Here is an 18,599-nt window from a genome sequence, read left to right as displayed (position 1 = left end):
ATGTTTACAGAGCTTTATATTCCAGTGAAAGAAAAGAAGAACCTGTGGGTTCAGGTGGGATTCAGAATGTTTATTTTATTTGAATTTAGTAAATAGTAATACCCTAAAGGAGCAATACACCAATAGGAGGTGAGAGAATTTTTAATATTGGCTATCTCTGCAATTTTCTTTCCTAATGGATGGTTGATTGGCTAAACACTTATGTCATATTATCATGAAATACACATAGGACTGAGTTCACATTACGTAAGTAACGTAATAATCACGGCCGTTGTTGCAGGTTTTCAATAACTGCATGATTACTACGGAACTTACTTAGTGTTGCTGTCTATAGAATCCAGGCCGGAGCGGATACACATAGTATAACTCCGGCCGGATGATCTTCTCTGACACCGGCTGTGTCTTACGGCTTGTGAACATGGCCTTATGTTAGAAAAGCCCTAATTGGAGCCTTGAATTCAAGATGTATGCAAATTGTTACATTTCATATGAAATAAGCATATGTGTAATCGGTTGCTTATATTGTGAATACTACCATAGCCAAATATAATATCAGAAAGATTTAAGTTGGTATATAATTTTTTTTTGCACTACGGTAATTATTTTTTTTTTTTGCACTATTATACATTTAGGGTGCCTTCACACCTACCGGATCCACAGCGGATCTCACTTCTGTGGATTCGAAGCGAGAACCGCTGCGGATCCGGTATCAATTCACCCCTATGATAGCACATATTCGCAGTGGGATTAACATCCCGCTGTGAATATGTGCTTTAACTCCCTGGTGCCCGCAGCCCCGCCGTCACATCCCCCCATCCCGGCCACATCCCCCCCTTCAGCCCATCTCCGGCCGGCTGCTGCGAGCATACATTACCTGCTCGGCGGCGTGGCTGAAGTGAGGCTCCCGACTCCAGTCCGGACAGGACCGGAGCCGGCAGCCTCACTGCAGCCGCAGCGCGGAGCAGGTACTGTATGCTCTCCGCGGCGGGATGCAGGCGGCGGCGGGCTGGGGGTGGGCTGATGGGGCGGGGGATGTGGCCGGGATGGGGGGGGGGATGCGTCGGGGATGCAGCGGCGGGGCTGCGGGCACCAGGGAGTTAAAGCACATATTCACAGCGGGATGTCAATCCCGCTGCGAATATGTGCTATCATAGGGGTAAATTGATACCGGATCCGCAGCGGTTCTCGCTTCGAATCCGCAGAAGTGAGATCCGATGTGAATCCGGTAGGTGTGAAGGCACCCTTATTTATAATTCTTATATAAATAGATAGATGATCAAAACAAAACCAATGCACTGATTCTCAATAGTAAGTAGCAATAGCTAGTTACATGTGTCTGTTCATAGGAAATTAGGTAAAAACATACAATTAATAGCTTTCTAGGTCATGTATCAATAGTTACTTGTTTCCCAGTGAGAAGGCTATGAGCCTTGTTAATCGACTGTTTCCTCATCATTTCATTTTCTTTGGGTATTTTATACTTTAAAAAAAACATCTTGCCTTTATGGGTGTAACTGTGAGTGCAATGACCAGAGGCAATCAAACAGCTGCAAGATGAACACGACTACTTGTTTGTTAGGGATTAGAAAAATACACCTTGACTAATGAGTCAGTGTGCATCAAAAGATAACCATGAGAAAAACTAGCATGGCTATGCAACAAAAGCAATGACAAGAACTGAACCTTCATTTACTTAAATTGTGGCCATACTGTGTTTCCTTCAAATTACACTATTTTGTTCTACTCCATTTACTGCTTTTGCCCTGATAATGCCATATTTATATGTAATTTCACCCAACAGTTGGTCTGACAGATCCTGAGGCGTGATCCAGCATGCAGTTTTGCTGAACAGACAAATGTTGGCTTCTTATTATCTCTGCACATCTCAGTCAATCTTCCTGGGGAATATACAATAGGAAGATGTAGAAATAGCAGAATGCAATTAATAAGAAAAGAGCTATGCATTCACAGCATGGGTGATGCAGACAATAAATCGAGGCCTAATATATCAGTACAGCTAATCGTCACATATTTTATGTTAGTTCAGCAGGCTTCCAGCAGCTGGAGGCTTCTCATTATCTTCTAGTTGCTCTGATTTGTTGCAGACAATGTTGCATGTATGTCATTCTAGCTTATTGCACTTATTGCTGATCTTATCACTTATGGCTGCTAAATGGCTATTGATTACAAGATATTTTCCTTTTAGAGCAAGGCTTTTATTCTGAGAATAGGTACTAACTAAATTGGGAAAAAGGACATTTATCTTGTACTGTTTTTTGATTGAAGATTTCAAGTTTGCTATGTATGTTTATTTGATTCTCCAAAGTACAATACTAGTTTTATAACTGCTATAGGGTCCATTTTATAGCTGCAACACCAATATCCCAATATTCTATAATTTTCTGAGTTTAATTCCGCAGAATATTGGTATTCAAGTGCTGCAGCTTTAATACAAACATTAGAATTAGGGTGCGTGAAACTGGTAAAATGGATGACAAAATGTTAAATATGAAGTGATGCTACTGGGTACTTATTTATAGGAATTTTGTTGTGGTTGTTGTTATTATTATTATTATTATTATTTTTATTATTATTATTGTTGTTGTTATAATTATTGTTATTATTATTGCTATTATTTTAAGTGTAAATACATATTTATGCAATTTTATTTATTGATAAATTATTTTTTGAATTTTTAATGTATGTTTGTATTTTTTAAATTATGCATACCAAAATATATTTTTTCATATATTTAAAAATTAAGATTGTCTAAGGTTTGACAAAGCCAAAAATAAAATATTTTTAGAACAAAACAGTTCCTTTGCATTTTAAACAGATTTTGCATAGTTTCGTTTAGTTTTCATACATGAGGCATAATAAGATGTGGGAACATAGACTAATAGTGTTGTTTTATCAATAAACATTACTTTATTCTGTTAGACCAGGCAAAACAAAGGCTACTGTATCTAGAAATCGCTGTCAGATACTTGGTATGTTGCTCCCTATTATTCTTTTGATTTCTTTTGAGAATGTCTGCTGGTAGTCAATAAAAAGAACACCAGGGGTTGCCATAACAAGTGTACAGCAGTAATATCTACTAGTGATGTACTAAAATGCTCGGGTGCTCGTTACTCGAGCCGAGTATTTCCCGATACTCGAGTGCTCGTTTCGAGTAACGAACCCCATTGAAGCCAAATTCGGTAGAGGGAAGGTGGTTTGAAAACCTCAGAAATTGATGGAAACACAACTGAAATGGACAGGAAACAGCAGGGGCATCATGTATGCATGCCTCTGAGGCTGCCTAATGCCACCATTATGCCTAATTCTGTGCAACAGCCTAGTTAAAACAGAGGTAGGCATAGGGACCACCCAAAAACTCAGCCTGACACAGCATGGCATTAAGAACACAGGGAACCATTAAAACAGAGGTAGCTTATCATGAACCACCCAAAAATTCAACCTGACACAGCATAGCGGTGAGGACAGAGTGAACAAGGTAGAAGCGGTAGCCAGTCAGCCTTCCAAAAATTATACCAGACCTAGCATGGCAGTGAGCTCACAGCGAACCATTAAAAGTGAGTGAGGAAGAAAGTGAGCCTCCCCAAAATTTGGCCAAACGCTGCATGGCATTGAGCACACAGAGAACTGCCGGGATGAGCAATAGCCAACATGGAGGCCAGGCAAGAGCAACAGTAACCAACATGGAGGCCAGGCAGGAGCAACAGTAACCAACATGGAGGCCAGACAGGAGCAACAGTAACCAACATGGAGGCCAGGCAGGAGCAACAGTAGTTAACATGGAGGCCAGGAAGGATCAGCAGTAGCCAACATGGAGGCAAGGGTAGGCACACCAGTAGTCAGCAGTAGTCAACATGGATGCCAGTTAAGGCCCAGCAGTAGCCAACATGGAGGCAAGGGCAGGCACCACAGTAGTCAGCAGTAGTCAACATGGATGCCAGTAAAGACCCAGCAGTAGTTAACATGGATGCCAGTTAAGGTCCAGCAGTAGTCTACATGGATGCCAGTTAAGGCCCAGCAGTAGTCTACATGGATGCCAGTTAAGGCCCAACAGTAGCCAACGTGGAGGCAAGGGCAGGCACACCAGTAGTCAGCAGTAGTCAATATGGATGCCAGTTAAGGCCCAGCTGTAGCCAACATGGAGGTAAGGGCAGGCACCACAGTAGTCAGCAGTAGTCAACATGGATGCCAGTAAAGGCCCAGCAGTAGTCTACATGGATGCCAGTTAAGGCCCAGCAGTAGCCAACATGGAGGCAAGGGCAGGCAGACCAGTAGTCAGCAGTAGCCAACATGGAGGCAAGGGCAGGCACAACCGTAGTCAACATAGATGCCAGTTAAGGCCCAGCAGTAGCCAACATGGAGGCAAGAGCAGCACGGTGGCTCAGTGGTTAGCACTGTAGCCTTGCAGCGCTGGAGTCCTGGGTTCAAAGACGACCAAGGACAACATCTGCAAAAAGTTTGTATGTTCTCTCCCACACCCAAAAACATACAGATAGGTTAAGCGCTGCGGAATCTGTGTGCTCTATACAAATAATAAAAAAACAAACAAGGGCAGGCAGAGCAGTAGTCAACATGGATGCCAGTTAAGGCCCAGCAGTAGTCAACATGGATGCCAGTAAAGGCCCAGCAGTAGTCAACATGGATGCCAGTTAAGGGCCAGCAAAAAGGAGGCAAGGGCAGGCACACCTAGTGAGGCTCCCTAAAACTAGGCCAGACACTGCAGGGCCTTGAGAGCCATTTCAAGTGAGTGAGGAAGCTAGTGAGCCTCCCAAAAATTAGGCCAGACAAAGAGAGCCATTACAAGTGAGTCCACCCAAAAATCCAGTCCAGGGGCTGGGATATGTAGTGGACATGAACCCGGGTGCCGACAGCTAACTGGCTAGGCCAGTTGTCAGTCAGCACGCACCATCAAGGGTACACTTGATGCCTCTCGACCGGGGGTGGTGAGGCCCCGGCCACGGCTAGACAAAACAAAAAATAAAACAGCTGGCTGGTTGGCGGGGGCGCGATCGGCGGGCCCCTGTCAACCAGTCCCGCTCCTCTGCAGACGTAGTGTGACGTCAGGCAGTGAGGACACATAGAACAATACAGTCTTCTTAAGAGGCCCTGGAATTTGAGAACACGGGGAACCATTAAAACAGAGGTAGCATATCATGAATTGAGCACCCAGAGAACCATTACAAGTTATTGAGGCAGCAAGTGAGCCTCCCAAAAATTAGGCCAGAAGCAGCATGGCATTGAGCACCCAGAGAACCATTACAAGTAAATGAGGCAGCAAGTGAGCCTCCCAAAAATTAGGCCAGAAGCAGCATGGCATTGAGCACCCAGAGAACCATTACAAGTCAGTGAGGAAGCAAGTGAGCCTCCCAAAAATTGGAGTGAGTCCAGGGGCTGGGATATGTAGTGGACATGAACCCGGGTGCTGACAGCTAGGCCAGTTGTCAGTCAGCACTCACCATCAAGGGTACACTTGATGCCTCTTGACCCGGCACCGGCTAGACAAAAAAAAAAAATAATAATACAGCTGGCTGGTTGGCAGGGGCGCGAATTTGAGAACACGGGGAACCATTAAAACAGAGGTAGCATATCATGGACCACCCAAAATTTCAGCCTGACACAACATGGCGGTGAGAACAGAGCGAACAAGGTAGAAGTGGTAGCCGGTTAGCCTTCCAAAAATTATACCAGACCTAGCATGGTATTGAGCACATAGATAAACATTACAAGTCAGTGAGGAAGCAAGTGAGCCTCCCAAAAATTAGGCCAGACACAGCAGGGCCTTGAACACACAGATAACCATTACAAGTCAATGAGGAAGCAAGTGAGTGTCCTAAAAATTAGTCCAGACACAGCAGGGCCTTGAACACACAGATAGCCATTACAAAATGAGCCTCCCAAAACACAGGGCCTTGAACACACAGATAGCCATTACAAAATGAGCCTCCCAAAAATTAGGCCAGAAGCAGCATGGCATTGATCACCCAGAGAACCATTACAAATCAGTGAGGCAGCAAGTGAGCCTTCCAAAAATTAGGCCAGAAGCAGCAGGGCATTGAGAACCCAGAGAACCATTACAAGTCAGTGAGGCAGCAAGTGAGCCTCCCAAAAATTAGGCCAGAAGCAGCATGGCATTGAGCACCCAGAGAACCATTACAAGTCAGTGAGGAAGCAAGTGAGCCTCCCAAAAATTGGAGTCCAGGGGCTGGGATATGTAGTGGACATGAACCCAGGTGCTGACAGCTAGGCCAATTGTCAGTCAGCACTCACCATCAAGGGTACACTTGATGCCTCTCGACCGGGGGTGGTGAGGCCCCGGCCACGGCTAGACAAAAAAAAATAATAAAACAGCTGGCTGGTTGGCGGGGGCGCAATCGGCGGGCCCCTGTCAACCAGTCCCGCTCCTCCGCAGACGTAGTGTGACGTCAGAGTATGGCAGTGAGGACACAGAGAACCATTAGGAGTGAGGAAGCAATTTAGCCTCCCAATAATTAGGCCAGACCATGCATGGCGGAAGAAGACTTGGCAGTTGGCTGAGAATTGTAGGAAGAGGAGGAGGAGGAGAGGAGATACCAAGGATCTTCATGTTCAGCTGCTTTGCCCGGGTGGACAGTTGGATTCAGGTGAAATACAGGCTTTGTTCATTTTTATAAACGTCAGCCTGTCAGCGCTGTCAGTGGACAGGCGGGTGCGCTAATCAGTGATGATGGCACCAGCTGCACTGAAGACCCGCTCTGACAACACGCTAGCGGCAGGGCAGGCCAGCACCTCCAGGCTATGTTCACACTGCATATGAGTCCGGCTGCAATTTGTTCTATTGTTCTATGCATTTTTACGGCTCTGCATACGATCCGGCCGTAAGCTCATACATAGTGTGCATTGTGGGGGGCGTATATCGTATACATTCAAGCGAACGCATCAACCTCAAAACTACGTGCTTATATTCACGGTTCGCACTACAGCCGGAAACATATGCAGTGTGAACATAGCCCCAAGGTGTAAAGCGCCAGTTGGGGCCACGTATCCAGCTTTGAAACCCAGTAGTTGTAGGTAGCAGAGTGATCGGGAAGGACGGTGGTATGGTCAGCAAGGTACTCCCTCACCATCTTCCTGAAGGCTTCCCCCCTACTCTGTCTAGACTGGGGACGATTGACATAGTCTTGCTGGGGTGCCATGAAACTGTCAAAGGCCTTGGAGAGTGTTCCCCTGCCCCTTGACAAGCTGCCTGCTCCACCGCTCCTCTCCCTCGCTCTTTGGCCCACAGAACTACGTCCTCTGGCGCTAGTGGTGTCAGATGGGAAATACATTTTCAGCTTCTGCACCAGGGCCTGTTGATATTGATTCACTCTCATACTGCGTTCCTCGGCAGAAATGACAGTGGAAAAGTTTGGTTTCTACCAAGGGTCCAGGAGAGTGAACACCCAGTAATCTGTGTTGTCCAAAACCAGTAGTCAACATGGATGCCAGTTAAGGGCCAGTAACAACGAGGCAAGGGCAGGCACACCAGTAGTCTACATGGATGCCAGTTAAGGGCCAGCAACAACGAGGCAAGGGCAGGCACACCAGTAGTCTACATGGATGCCAGTTAAGGCCCAGCAACAATGAGGCAAGGGCAGGCACACCAGTAGTCTACATGGGTGCCAGTTAAGGCCCAGCAACAACGAGGCAAGGGCAGGCACACCAGTAGTCTATATGGATGCCAGTTAGGGGGGGTTGACAGTGCTATCTGGTATGGGCAACAACTGTACACACTTTGTCACCCCAATACAATGAGCAGTGAAGTTCTATGCAGGATGCACTACATATCCCAGCTATACAGTGCAGTACATACTAGTTTAGGGGGGCTTGACGGTGCTATCGGGTATGGGCAACAACTGTACACATTTGGTCACCCCAATACAATGAGCAGTGAAGTAAGTTCTATGCAGGGTGCACTACAAATCCCAGCTATACAGTGCAGTACACACTAGTTTAGGGGGGGGATTGACGGTGCTATCTGGTATGGGCAACAACTGTACACACTTTGTCACCCCAATACAATGAGCAGTGAAGTAAGTTCTATGCACTACAACTCCCAGCTATACAGTGCAATACACACTAGTTTAGGTGGTGCTATCTGGTATGGGCAACAACTGTACACACTTTGTCACCCCAATTCAATGAACAGTGAAGTAAGTTCTATGCTGGATGCACTACAACTCCCAGCTATACAGTGCATTACACACTAGTTTAGGGGGGGGATTGACGGTGCTATCTGGTATGGGCAACAACTGTACACACTTTGTCACCCCAATACAATGAGCAGTGAAGTAAGTTCTATGCACTACAACTCCCAGCTATACAGTGCAATACACACTAGTTTAGGTGGTGCTATCTGGTATGGGCAACAACTGTACACACTTTGTCACCCCAATTCAATGAACAGTGAAGTAAGTTCTATGCTGGATGCACTACAACTCCCAGCTATACAGTGCAATACACACTTGTTTAGGTGGTGCTATCTGGTATGGGCAACAACTGTACATACGCTTTGTCACCCCAATGCAATATGAGCAGTGAAGTAAGTTCTATGTGAGATGCACTACAACTCCCAGCTATACAGTGCAGTACACCAGGACCACCAGCCCCAAAATCAAAAAGGAGTGCACTGAGCACTTTTTAGGGGTGTGTATGCAACACCTAATGTCCCCTTTCAGCCAGCAGCCGGTCACCACAGTGTGCTGGTTAAATCGCGGTAGCAGCACTACAACTCCCAGCAAGCAGTCTGTAGTAATAGTATTAATAAAAGCTTTTAAGCCCTCAAAAGGGCTGTTTGTTTATATTGCTAGTATATACCCTGCCTACTGGAACGCTAAATCCTACACTGACACTCTCCCTGACCAGCAGCAGCTCTGTCCCTGATCTCTCACAGCATGCGTCTGAAGTGAGCACTGCCGGTGCCGAGTTTTATATGGCAGGGTCATCTGATCTGGCCAACCAATCGCTGCTATCGACATATATGGGTCCCATGTGATCGCAGGATGTACCAAAGAGTCTCCTACATGTTTATTGGCTGCGAAAAAGTGCACAAACTTACAGGAAACGGATGATGAGATTTCCTCGAGTATCGCGAGATGCTCGACCGAGTAACGAGTACCATCAAGTACCCTAATACTCGATCGAGTACCAAGCTCGGACAAGCACGTTCGCTCATCTCTAATATCTACACATTAAATTATTATTCCAACTGAAAAATTATTATGCTTTCCACTCTTCGCCAGACTAAATATTTAATATTGGGATAAGCCCATAAATGGCAGACAATTGGTGGGTAAATATCCTGATTTTGTGCAGCTCCTTTATATGTATTCTATGGCGTGTGCAGGGGTTAGGGCAGGGGCAGGGGCAGGAAAGCTGTGACCTTCACCTATTGTGAGTGGTGTATCCTATGTTACCTATACATCAATGTCACCTTTTATTGTAATCTTGCCTGTGATGTGAATGATTACTTCAGAACAGTAAGTATCAGCGTATTGTAAGGTTCAATTTCCAGAGTAATAACTGTATGGCTTTTTACTTTTTATATTAAACCCTTTAAGGTCAAAGCCAATTTTCATTTTGCGCTTTTGCTTTTTTCACTAAGTTTAAAGGCCATATCGCTTGCATTTTTTCACCAAGAGACCCATATGAGCCCTTATTTTTTGCAACAACAATTGTACTTTGCAATGACAGACATTATCTTGCCATAAAATATGCTGCGAAACTGGGAAAAAAATCATTTGCGCTGTCAATTTAAAAAAAAACAACAGGAATTTGTTTTCATTTCAGGGAGTTTTGTGTTTATGCTGTTCGACATATGGTAAAACTGACATGTTATCTATGTTCCTTACATCAGTGCAATTACATTGATATGTAAATTTTATAACTTTTTAAAAAATCTTTTTTAAAAAACCTTTTTTTTAAAAAAACTAAATGTGTTACAAATTGCTCTTTTCTAATCCTTATAACGCTTTTACTTTTTGGTCTATGGGGCTTTGTAAGATGTAATTTTTTGTGCCATGATCTGTACTTTCTATCAGTACCTTGTTTGCATATATGCAACTTTTTGGTCACTTTTTATTAATCTTTTTCTGGAAAAATGTGCACTTTGGAATTTTTTTGTGCTTACGCCATTTACGGTGTGAGATCAGAAATATGATTATTTAATAGATTGGGCGATTATGCATGCAACAATACCAAATATGTTTGTTTATTTGTTTATTTATTTATATTTATAAAATGGAAAAAGAGGGGTGATTTGGACTTTTATTCGAGGACGGGATTTTTTATTAATTATAAACATTTTCACTTTTTTTTACTTTAACTAGAAGTCCCCCTGGGGTACTTCTATATACACAGCATTGATCTCTCATAGAGATCAATGTTGTGTATATACACAGCACTAATCAGTGAGATCAGTGATACATTGCTCCAGGCTTCTGCAGACCAGAGCAATGTATTGCCGAGCCTGGATCAGCGTCAGTGTGCCGATGAGGCCCAGATTGGCCAGAAGAATGGGTCTCCGAATGGAGATTCGACCCACTAGACACCAGGAACATCAGGAGCACAATATCTAAATGCAGCTGTCAGGTTTGACAGCTGCATTTAAGTGCTTAATTAGCCATCGCGGCAACGGGACCTGCTTTGGCTATTAGAGGCTCTTCCTGGTTGTAGATAGCAGCCGGGAGCAGCGTCGTTCAGAGCGGGGTCCCGTACAAGGTATGTCATGGGATGCAAAGGGGTTAAAGATATGGTTCCTGATTTATTAACGTGTTTCTGTCATGAAAATGACATTTGTTTTACAATTTTTTTTCCTGTCGGTTTCTTGTTTGAACATATTTTGTGTGTGCCACAAAAATTTCTAAAAACCAAGACACCCATCATTTAGTGCTTTAACCCCTTAAGGACAGAGCCTAAGATGGCCTTAAGGACCGGGACCGGGCCTGTGATTTTTCTTCTTGCCTTCTAAGAGCTAGGTGTACTTTGTAACAGTGCCTTTCAATCTACCATAAAATTAAAGGGATTATCCAGCGAACATTTTTTTCTTTCAAATCAACTGGTTTCAAAAAGTTATATAGATTTGTAATTTACTGTATGTCCTGCAGGAAATGTCTTCTTTTCAGTCTGTCACAGTGCTCTCTACTGCCATCTCTGTCCAAGACAGGAACTCTCCAGAGCAGTAGCAAATTCCCATAGAAAACGGTTCCAGCTCTGGACAGAGATGTCAGCAGAGAGCGCTGTGTCAGACTGAAAATAAAAAAAAAAATTCATGCAGGACATACAGCAGCTGGTAAGTCAGGGAAGACTTGAGGTTTTTAAATAGAAGAAAATTACAAATCTATATTACTTTCAGAAACCAGTTAATTTGAAAGAATTAAAGGACAAGTGCCATGAAAAACTTTTTCCCAGTAATTGAAGCACATTACAAAGTTATATAACTCTGTAATATGCTTCAATCACCTATCTGCCTCCCTTCCCTGTCTTTTCCCCCCTCCACCCCCCACCAGGAAGTGTCCTGACTCACACAGACCTGATTACTGTCGTCACCGTCACCAGGCAGCTCCTTCTTGTGAGGATGAGTCATCAGCAGGAGGGCTGCTCTAGGTCCTGTTACACCAGCCTCCCCCTCCCCCTCCTTGCTCAGCTTATCTTCTCTAGTGACATGACTCCTTCACTGAGTCCAGGGCAGCAGGAGAGAGGGTATGAGGGGAGGGGGGAGCTGCCTATGTGCCGGAGTAAGTCGGAGGGAAGATAAGCAAGTGACATGTGACAAGTGATGGCTTGCAGTTGTTTAGCCAATGGGAGCTGAGCAAGCCTGTCACCTGACAAGGCAGGGGAGGGGGGAGGCTAGTGTAACAGGAGAAGGAGCTGAGAGAAGAGCTTGGTGACGGTGACGACAGTAATCAGGTCTGTGTGAGTTAGGACACTTCCTGGTGGGGGGTGGAGGGGGGAAAAGACAGGGAAGGGAGGCAGATAGGTGATTAAAGCACATTACAGAGTTATATAACTTTGTAATGTGCTTCAATTACTGGGAAAAAGTTTTTCATGGCACTTGTCCTTTAACTGCCAGAGCAATAGATCACCGATCTCATTGATCTATGCAGTATATATGTACTGAACAGATCTCAATGAGAGATCAATCTAGTAATACTGGAAGTCCCCCAGGGGGACTTCTAGTTAGCGTGTAAAAAAAAAATGTTTTTTATTAATAAAAAATCCTCTCCCCTAATAAAAGTTTGAATTGCCCTCCTTTCATAAATAAAAATAAAAAAATTAATAAAAAAACATACTTGGTATCGCTGCGTGTGTAATCGCGCAAACTATTAAACGATTACATTCCTGTGCATTTTTGGTTGCATTAAATGCAGAAAAAAATACAAAGTGATCAAAAAGTCGTTATACGCAAACAAGGTACTGATAGAAAGTACAGATCATGGTGCAAAAAATGACACCTCACACAGCCCTATAGACCATAAAAAAAAGTGTTATAAGCATGGACAATTATTTTTAACTTAAGGAACATGTATACCATGTCTGTTTTACCATAGGATGAATGACCTAAACACAACCCCCCCCCCCCGCCCCAAATTAAAATAAATAAATAAAATAAATTAAAATTATTTTCAATTTCACCACACATTTAATTTTTTTCTGGTTTCAAAGCATACTTTATGCAAAAATTAAGCCCGTCATTGAAAATTACAATTAGTGGCACATAAAATAAGGGCTCTTGTTGGTGAAGAAATGCAAGTGCTGTTGCCTTTTAAGCACAAGGAGGAAAAACGAAAGTGCAAAAATGAAAATTAGCCCGGTCTTCAAAAGGTTAAAAACATTTATTTATTTATTTTTACACTTTTTAAGTCCCCCTAGGAAACTATTACACACATATATTTGATCAGTAACAGTGATCACTGCTATGCCATAGCATAGCAGGGATCAGTGTTATCTGCGATCTTCTTATTGCGGCAGCCCGCCATTGAGGTTGAGGGACTGGCTGCTGACAGCAGACGAATCTCACCCACTGTGAAGCAAGCTCCGGTACCCCAGCGGGGCGTACATTTACACCTGTTTGCCAGGGCCGCATTTACCATTAGGCACCCGTGGTCCGGTGCCTAGGGCAGCACCTTGCGGGGGGGCAGCACCAGGGAGCAGGGGGACAGAAAAAACAATTTTTTTTGTTTATATTTTTTTAGTTTCCCTCCTCCCGTTCACACTTGCCAGTAAATCTGGTGTCTTTTCCAGGGGGGTGGGGGGTATGGTGGTATTGGTCAGGTCTGGTATCGCCAATAGGTGCATGTAGATGGGGCGTCTTCAGGTTTAGTGTCTAGGGCAGCAGCAGCTGTTAATACAGCCCTGCTGTTTGCGCAAAGGCCCAGGCTACGGGGGTGTAAATGTACGCCCGTGGTTGTTAAGGACAATCTTAACCCCTTCAGAACAGAGCCCTTTGATGCACGGATGTCCGGGTCAAATGAATGCAATGTTCCTCCCCACCTTCTAAGAGCCATAGTGCTTTTATTTTTTCACCTACAGGGCTGGTTGGGGTGTTATTTTTTGCACCATGATCTCTTGTTTTTATTAATATCCTATTGGTGTAACAGAAAAGTTTGGATCTCATTTTAGTAATTTTTTTCTGAAATATAATAAAAAAAAATTAGCAATCTTGGTGTTTTTTTTTCTTTTCCGTTTACGCGGTTCATTCTGCGGGAACAATAATTTCATATTTTTATAGATCAGACAATTCCGCACGCTTTGATATATAGTATGTTTATTTATTTTTAATATTTTTATAATGGGCAAGGGGGTATTTTAAACTTTTATTGGGAGGGGGGTTATCAAGTTTTTTTTATATTTTTAAAAACTTTAACACTTTTTTTTCACTTTAAACATGCAGTCATAAGGGGTTAATAAATCAGGGCCATAGAGTCATGGAAATATGTTTAAAATAAAATCTTGCTTTAAACAATAGACCATTTTTTAAATAATTCATTCTATTTGAGTCTGTTTGGGGGCCCATCTCTGGGACCTGCCCCTTCCTCAAAAACAAGACCCCCAATTTTGCCCAGCCTGGTTGCAGCAGCCTTAAAAATCTATGGCTTCTTTGAATTGGCATAGATTTTAACAATAGTAATAAATCAAGTGCATTAGTAGGCCATGCCCCCTTCATACAATGAGCTCCCCATACAATACTTTAATGAAAATTTTCGGCAAACTTCTCCTTTAAGTAACATGCAGCATTTTTGCCTAAAAACCACAGTGAAAAAGTTAATGGTCCACAAAAAATGCAGAAAAATGGCATCTGTGAATTCAACCAAAATTACATTGTATATGGTTGAAATATTTGGCTGTACCGTACATCCCATTTCTTAAAAAAAATTTATAAAAAAAAAGCATATGTTTATTTACATGTATTTATTGTACCAAATGTAATTTCCTTGCCGGAGCATTTATTTATGTACAAGGTTCATACTTCTTCTGTACTGCATATTGCACTTTCAAACATTCAACTAAGGTGCTCCTTTGTTTAGCTATGACTACAAGTCAGTGTTCCTTTGGTCATCAACCTCAGAATCCATTAAAAGATTTGGTAACAACTTTTTAAACAACTTACCTGTGTTTGTCTAACTTATAGTTGTCACCACGGTTGTACATGAAGCCCATAATTGCTGGCAACAATCCAACTAAGTCTCATTAAACAATGCTTAAGAGACCTCTTCCTGTATACACATCTACATTTATGACTTACGAGATAATAAAATCTAAAGAGAAAAAATGCTTTGGGAAGGAAGGGCAACAGTGAAATATAATAAGTTGAATGCCTTTCCTCATATAGTCAGGAAGAAATATTTCTTATTTCCTCTGTATGGTGTAATTTCCCTTTTAGGCTGCCTCTTTTTCTGTGAAATAAAAACGGAACCCCCTTTGGACCAGACGGTGGTCCAGGAGGTGACAATCTGATCCACAGGAAGTTAAAAAAAGGGGGGGGGGGGGGTTAACTTACCCTCCGGTCTTCTTCTCTTCAGTGGCTAAGCAGGAACACTGCTTCAGCTGCTGATTGGCTGAGCATCGTCAGATCAGCCAATCGGTGGCTGCAGCAGTGTCCCGGCTGCAGCCACTGATGCTGAGGCAACAGTTTTGAAGATGCAGAGCCTGGAACACTTGTATCACAGTGTGCCAGGCTCTGCTAAAGATAGAAGACATCGGGTGAGTATCAATAGTGTTCCCCATTCTCCCTCCAGCACTGTACCCATAGGCGGATTAACTTTACCATAGGCCCCGGGCTGTTCACCAAGCCTGGGGCCCCCCCACCCCACTGTAACTATGGTGGCACTAGCCTGGCGTTCATAGTACAGTATAGATAATGTCATGATGTCCTGATTTGTGCAAAATTGCCATAAAAAAAAGTGATTTTTTTGCAAATCATGGCGGAAGTGTAGCCAGGAGACAGTACACCACTGAAAGTATGTCTTTTTGGGTGGTCATGGGCCCCCCAGGAGCTCAGGGCCCCGGGCCCTTCAGCAGAGCCTGGCACACTGAGATGCAAATGTGCTTGTCTCTGCCTCTTCAAAGATGCTGCGCCAGCATCAGTGGCTGCAGCCAGGATACTACTGCAGCTGCTAATTGGCTGATTTGACGCTTAAACGCCAGAAAAAAACTCCATGCACTGAATCCCCTTTTTTTGGTGTTTTTTTTTTGTGTGGTGTAAAAAGTCTAAAATGATGGACATTATTTAATTGTCTGGTCACCTGTTTGCAAAAGACGTCCAAAAATAATTGACATGATCATCATTTTGACGTCCATGCAGACCATGTCTGTTCTTTTATACATTGTGTGCAATGGACGTTGGTCATCCGATTGAAGTCAATTAAAATCACGCCAATAACGGATGTCTTTTTAAATAGAAAAAGCAGCACCTTTGTTCTTTTTTTGACCTTGTGTGAACATAGACTAAAGGACATGTTCGTACACAGTAAAATTGGCCAATTTTATTTAGTAGTATCACACCCATAAAACAGTATTTTTACAGTTGATAAAAACAAAAAGGCTGATTTTCTTACAACAAGCACTAGGTCTAAATCTGTGAAAAACTGTGTGCCTCATTGACAGATTGCCCCCCCCCCACGATGTCCCTAGTATCATAGTTAACCCTAACCCCCACACACACTGCCAGGATGCCCATAGTTTTGTGGTTAACCCCCCACACTGCCAGGATTTCCCTAGTATTGTAGTAAACTCCTCTTTCAGGATGCCTCTTTTATTTAAAGTGACACTGTCACCCCCTTTTCGCATTCTGACTTCTCTACACAGGTGTAAAGGGTATATTTAGCGGTTTTCATAACTTATTTTATATCATTAGTCATGGTGCTTGTTCAAGTAAAAAGTGATCTTTTATCAACTTCAGATTGTGTTAAGTGGGCGGGGCTTTGCAGCATTAGCACCACTTAGCCCCACCCACAGCATCACCATTGGCCCCGCCCCTCCATGACATCATATGCACATAAACCGCCCCCTCGTCGACAATTGGAACAGGCAGGCCTAAAGGTCTAGACCCCACCCCCTCTAGGTCGGCCCACAATGGGCGCCAAGGGGGCGGGGCCTGTGTGTCGGGGGCGGGGCCAACAGTGTGGGCGGGGCTAAGTGGCTCTAGTGCTGTGAAGCCCCGCCCACTTAACGCAATCTGCAGTTAATAAAAGATCACTTTTTACTTGAACAAGCACCATGATGTATGATATAAAATAAGTTATGAAAACCGCTAAATTTACCCTTTACACCTGTGTAGAGAAGTCAGAATGCAAAATGGGGTGATAGTGTCACTTTAAGTTAACCCCTCCACTAGGGAGTTTCATTTTTGTATGGCAAAAGATGAAAGGTAACATTTTTGCAGACTTTAAATAATCCCCAAGTCTCAGTGATCTAAAAGATATATATTAGTGATGAGCGAATACTGTTTGATCGAATAGATATTCGATCGAATAGTGAGATATTCGAATATTTGATATTCATGCGAATATCCCGCGAATATTCGATGAATATTCGATAAGCGTTCAAATCCCCCAGCTTCCGGTTTCACCCTCCAAATGGTCAAATAGATGTTTTTCACTAACCGAATACTTGTTCCCATAGACTTTAATGGGATCGAATATTCGCGGGATATTCGTACAAATATCGAATATTCGAATATCTCACTATTCGCTCATCACTAATATATATGCCAAAATTCAAGAAGATTGGATTATATTTAGAGGTTGAACACTTTGATCTCTTTTATCAAGTGGTCCTGACTTCCATATTTTTTGGAAGTTCCAAATTCTGTAGGCTTCACTTGATAGGACATTATATACGACAATGTTGGATGACAAAAGTTACCTTCAAGGCTTTCTGAAAGAAAAATGAGTGAAAATAATTAACTACATCCAAAATGTCCTAAAAGTTGGAAGTCTACAAAGCGTTATTTCAGCTATCACAGATTTACCGGAGGTTGGTCTAAAAACAACTTTAGTTTCAGGAACCCAGAGGATCTGTATCAAGCAAGGTGGAAAGCAAAGACAATATATGAAATTAAAATTGTCCTCTTCACTAAACAGTTGAATATTCCTAAATGAGAATTGAAAGGAATGAAACAGGTTGCACATTTTGTTAGCCTCATATATGTCACTTTTGGCACAAGGCAATTGTCATGGGATAGGATTGACTTTTTTAGACAAATGTATTAGTCCGTCAAGGAAAATAGGATTTACAATTTAGAGAATAAACCTGTAAAGAAAAAGGAAATGAAACGATTAAAGGGTAAAAACCTAGTTTTTGAGGGAAAAGACCTGGGCCATTTTGTTACTAATAAAACAGAATAAAGCAGAATACTGCAGTGATTCTCTAAGAAGCCATTTGAACACTGTTCAGGTAGTCAATGGTACCACAGAAAGAGGAATTGCTCTGATAAAAAAAAGTTCAACAAGTCAGGGATGAACAACAAAAACAATTCTTGTTGTGGGTAGTTCAGCATCACAGAAAAGTTGTCATTAGGTGAACCAAAGAAGGGATTGCATTGTTCAAAGTTAATAATTAATATAACACATGTTTTGCCTATGATACTACCTATTAACCCCTAGATGCACCAGGACATTACTGTACGTCCTGGCATTGCTAAGGGAGTTCAGAGGGGGGTCGTGCGCCGACCCCGCTCTGAACCACCCCGATCTGGGGTGCTATATCCAGCCCAGAACCACGGCTATTAGCGAGCACGGTCATCTAAATGCTTGCTGTCCCCAATCGTTGGTGGTATAGTGGGGGGGGGGGCGGATCACCCCCACACGAAGCGATCGCGGAGGAGCAATCCCTGCATCTGTATCGGGCCGGGGTCTGCGTCGAAATGACGCTGATCCCGGCTTAGCATTCTATTGCTCTCGGCTGCAGCAGCCTAGAGCAATAGAACACTGATCTCATGGATCTATACAGTGTATCTAGCATGGTAAACGGAGTAAGCGCAAAAAAATTCCAAAGTCCAAAATTGAGCATTTTTGATAGTGTTAAATCTAGAAAAATTGTAATAAAAAGCAATCAAAAAGTATACT

This window comes from Dendropsophus ebraccatus, chromosome 3 (assembly GCF_027789765.1).
Source record: "Dendropsophus ebraccatus isolate aDenEbr1 chromosome 3, aDenEbr1.pat, whole genome shotgun sequence".
In the NCBI taxonomy this organism is placed as follows: Eukaryota; Metazoa; Chordata; class Amphibia; order Anura; family Hylidae; genus Dendropsophus; species Dendropsophus ebraccatus.
Note: the sequence above shows the minus strand (reverse complement) of the source record.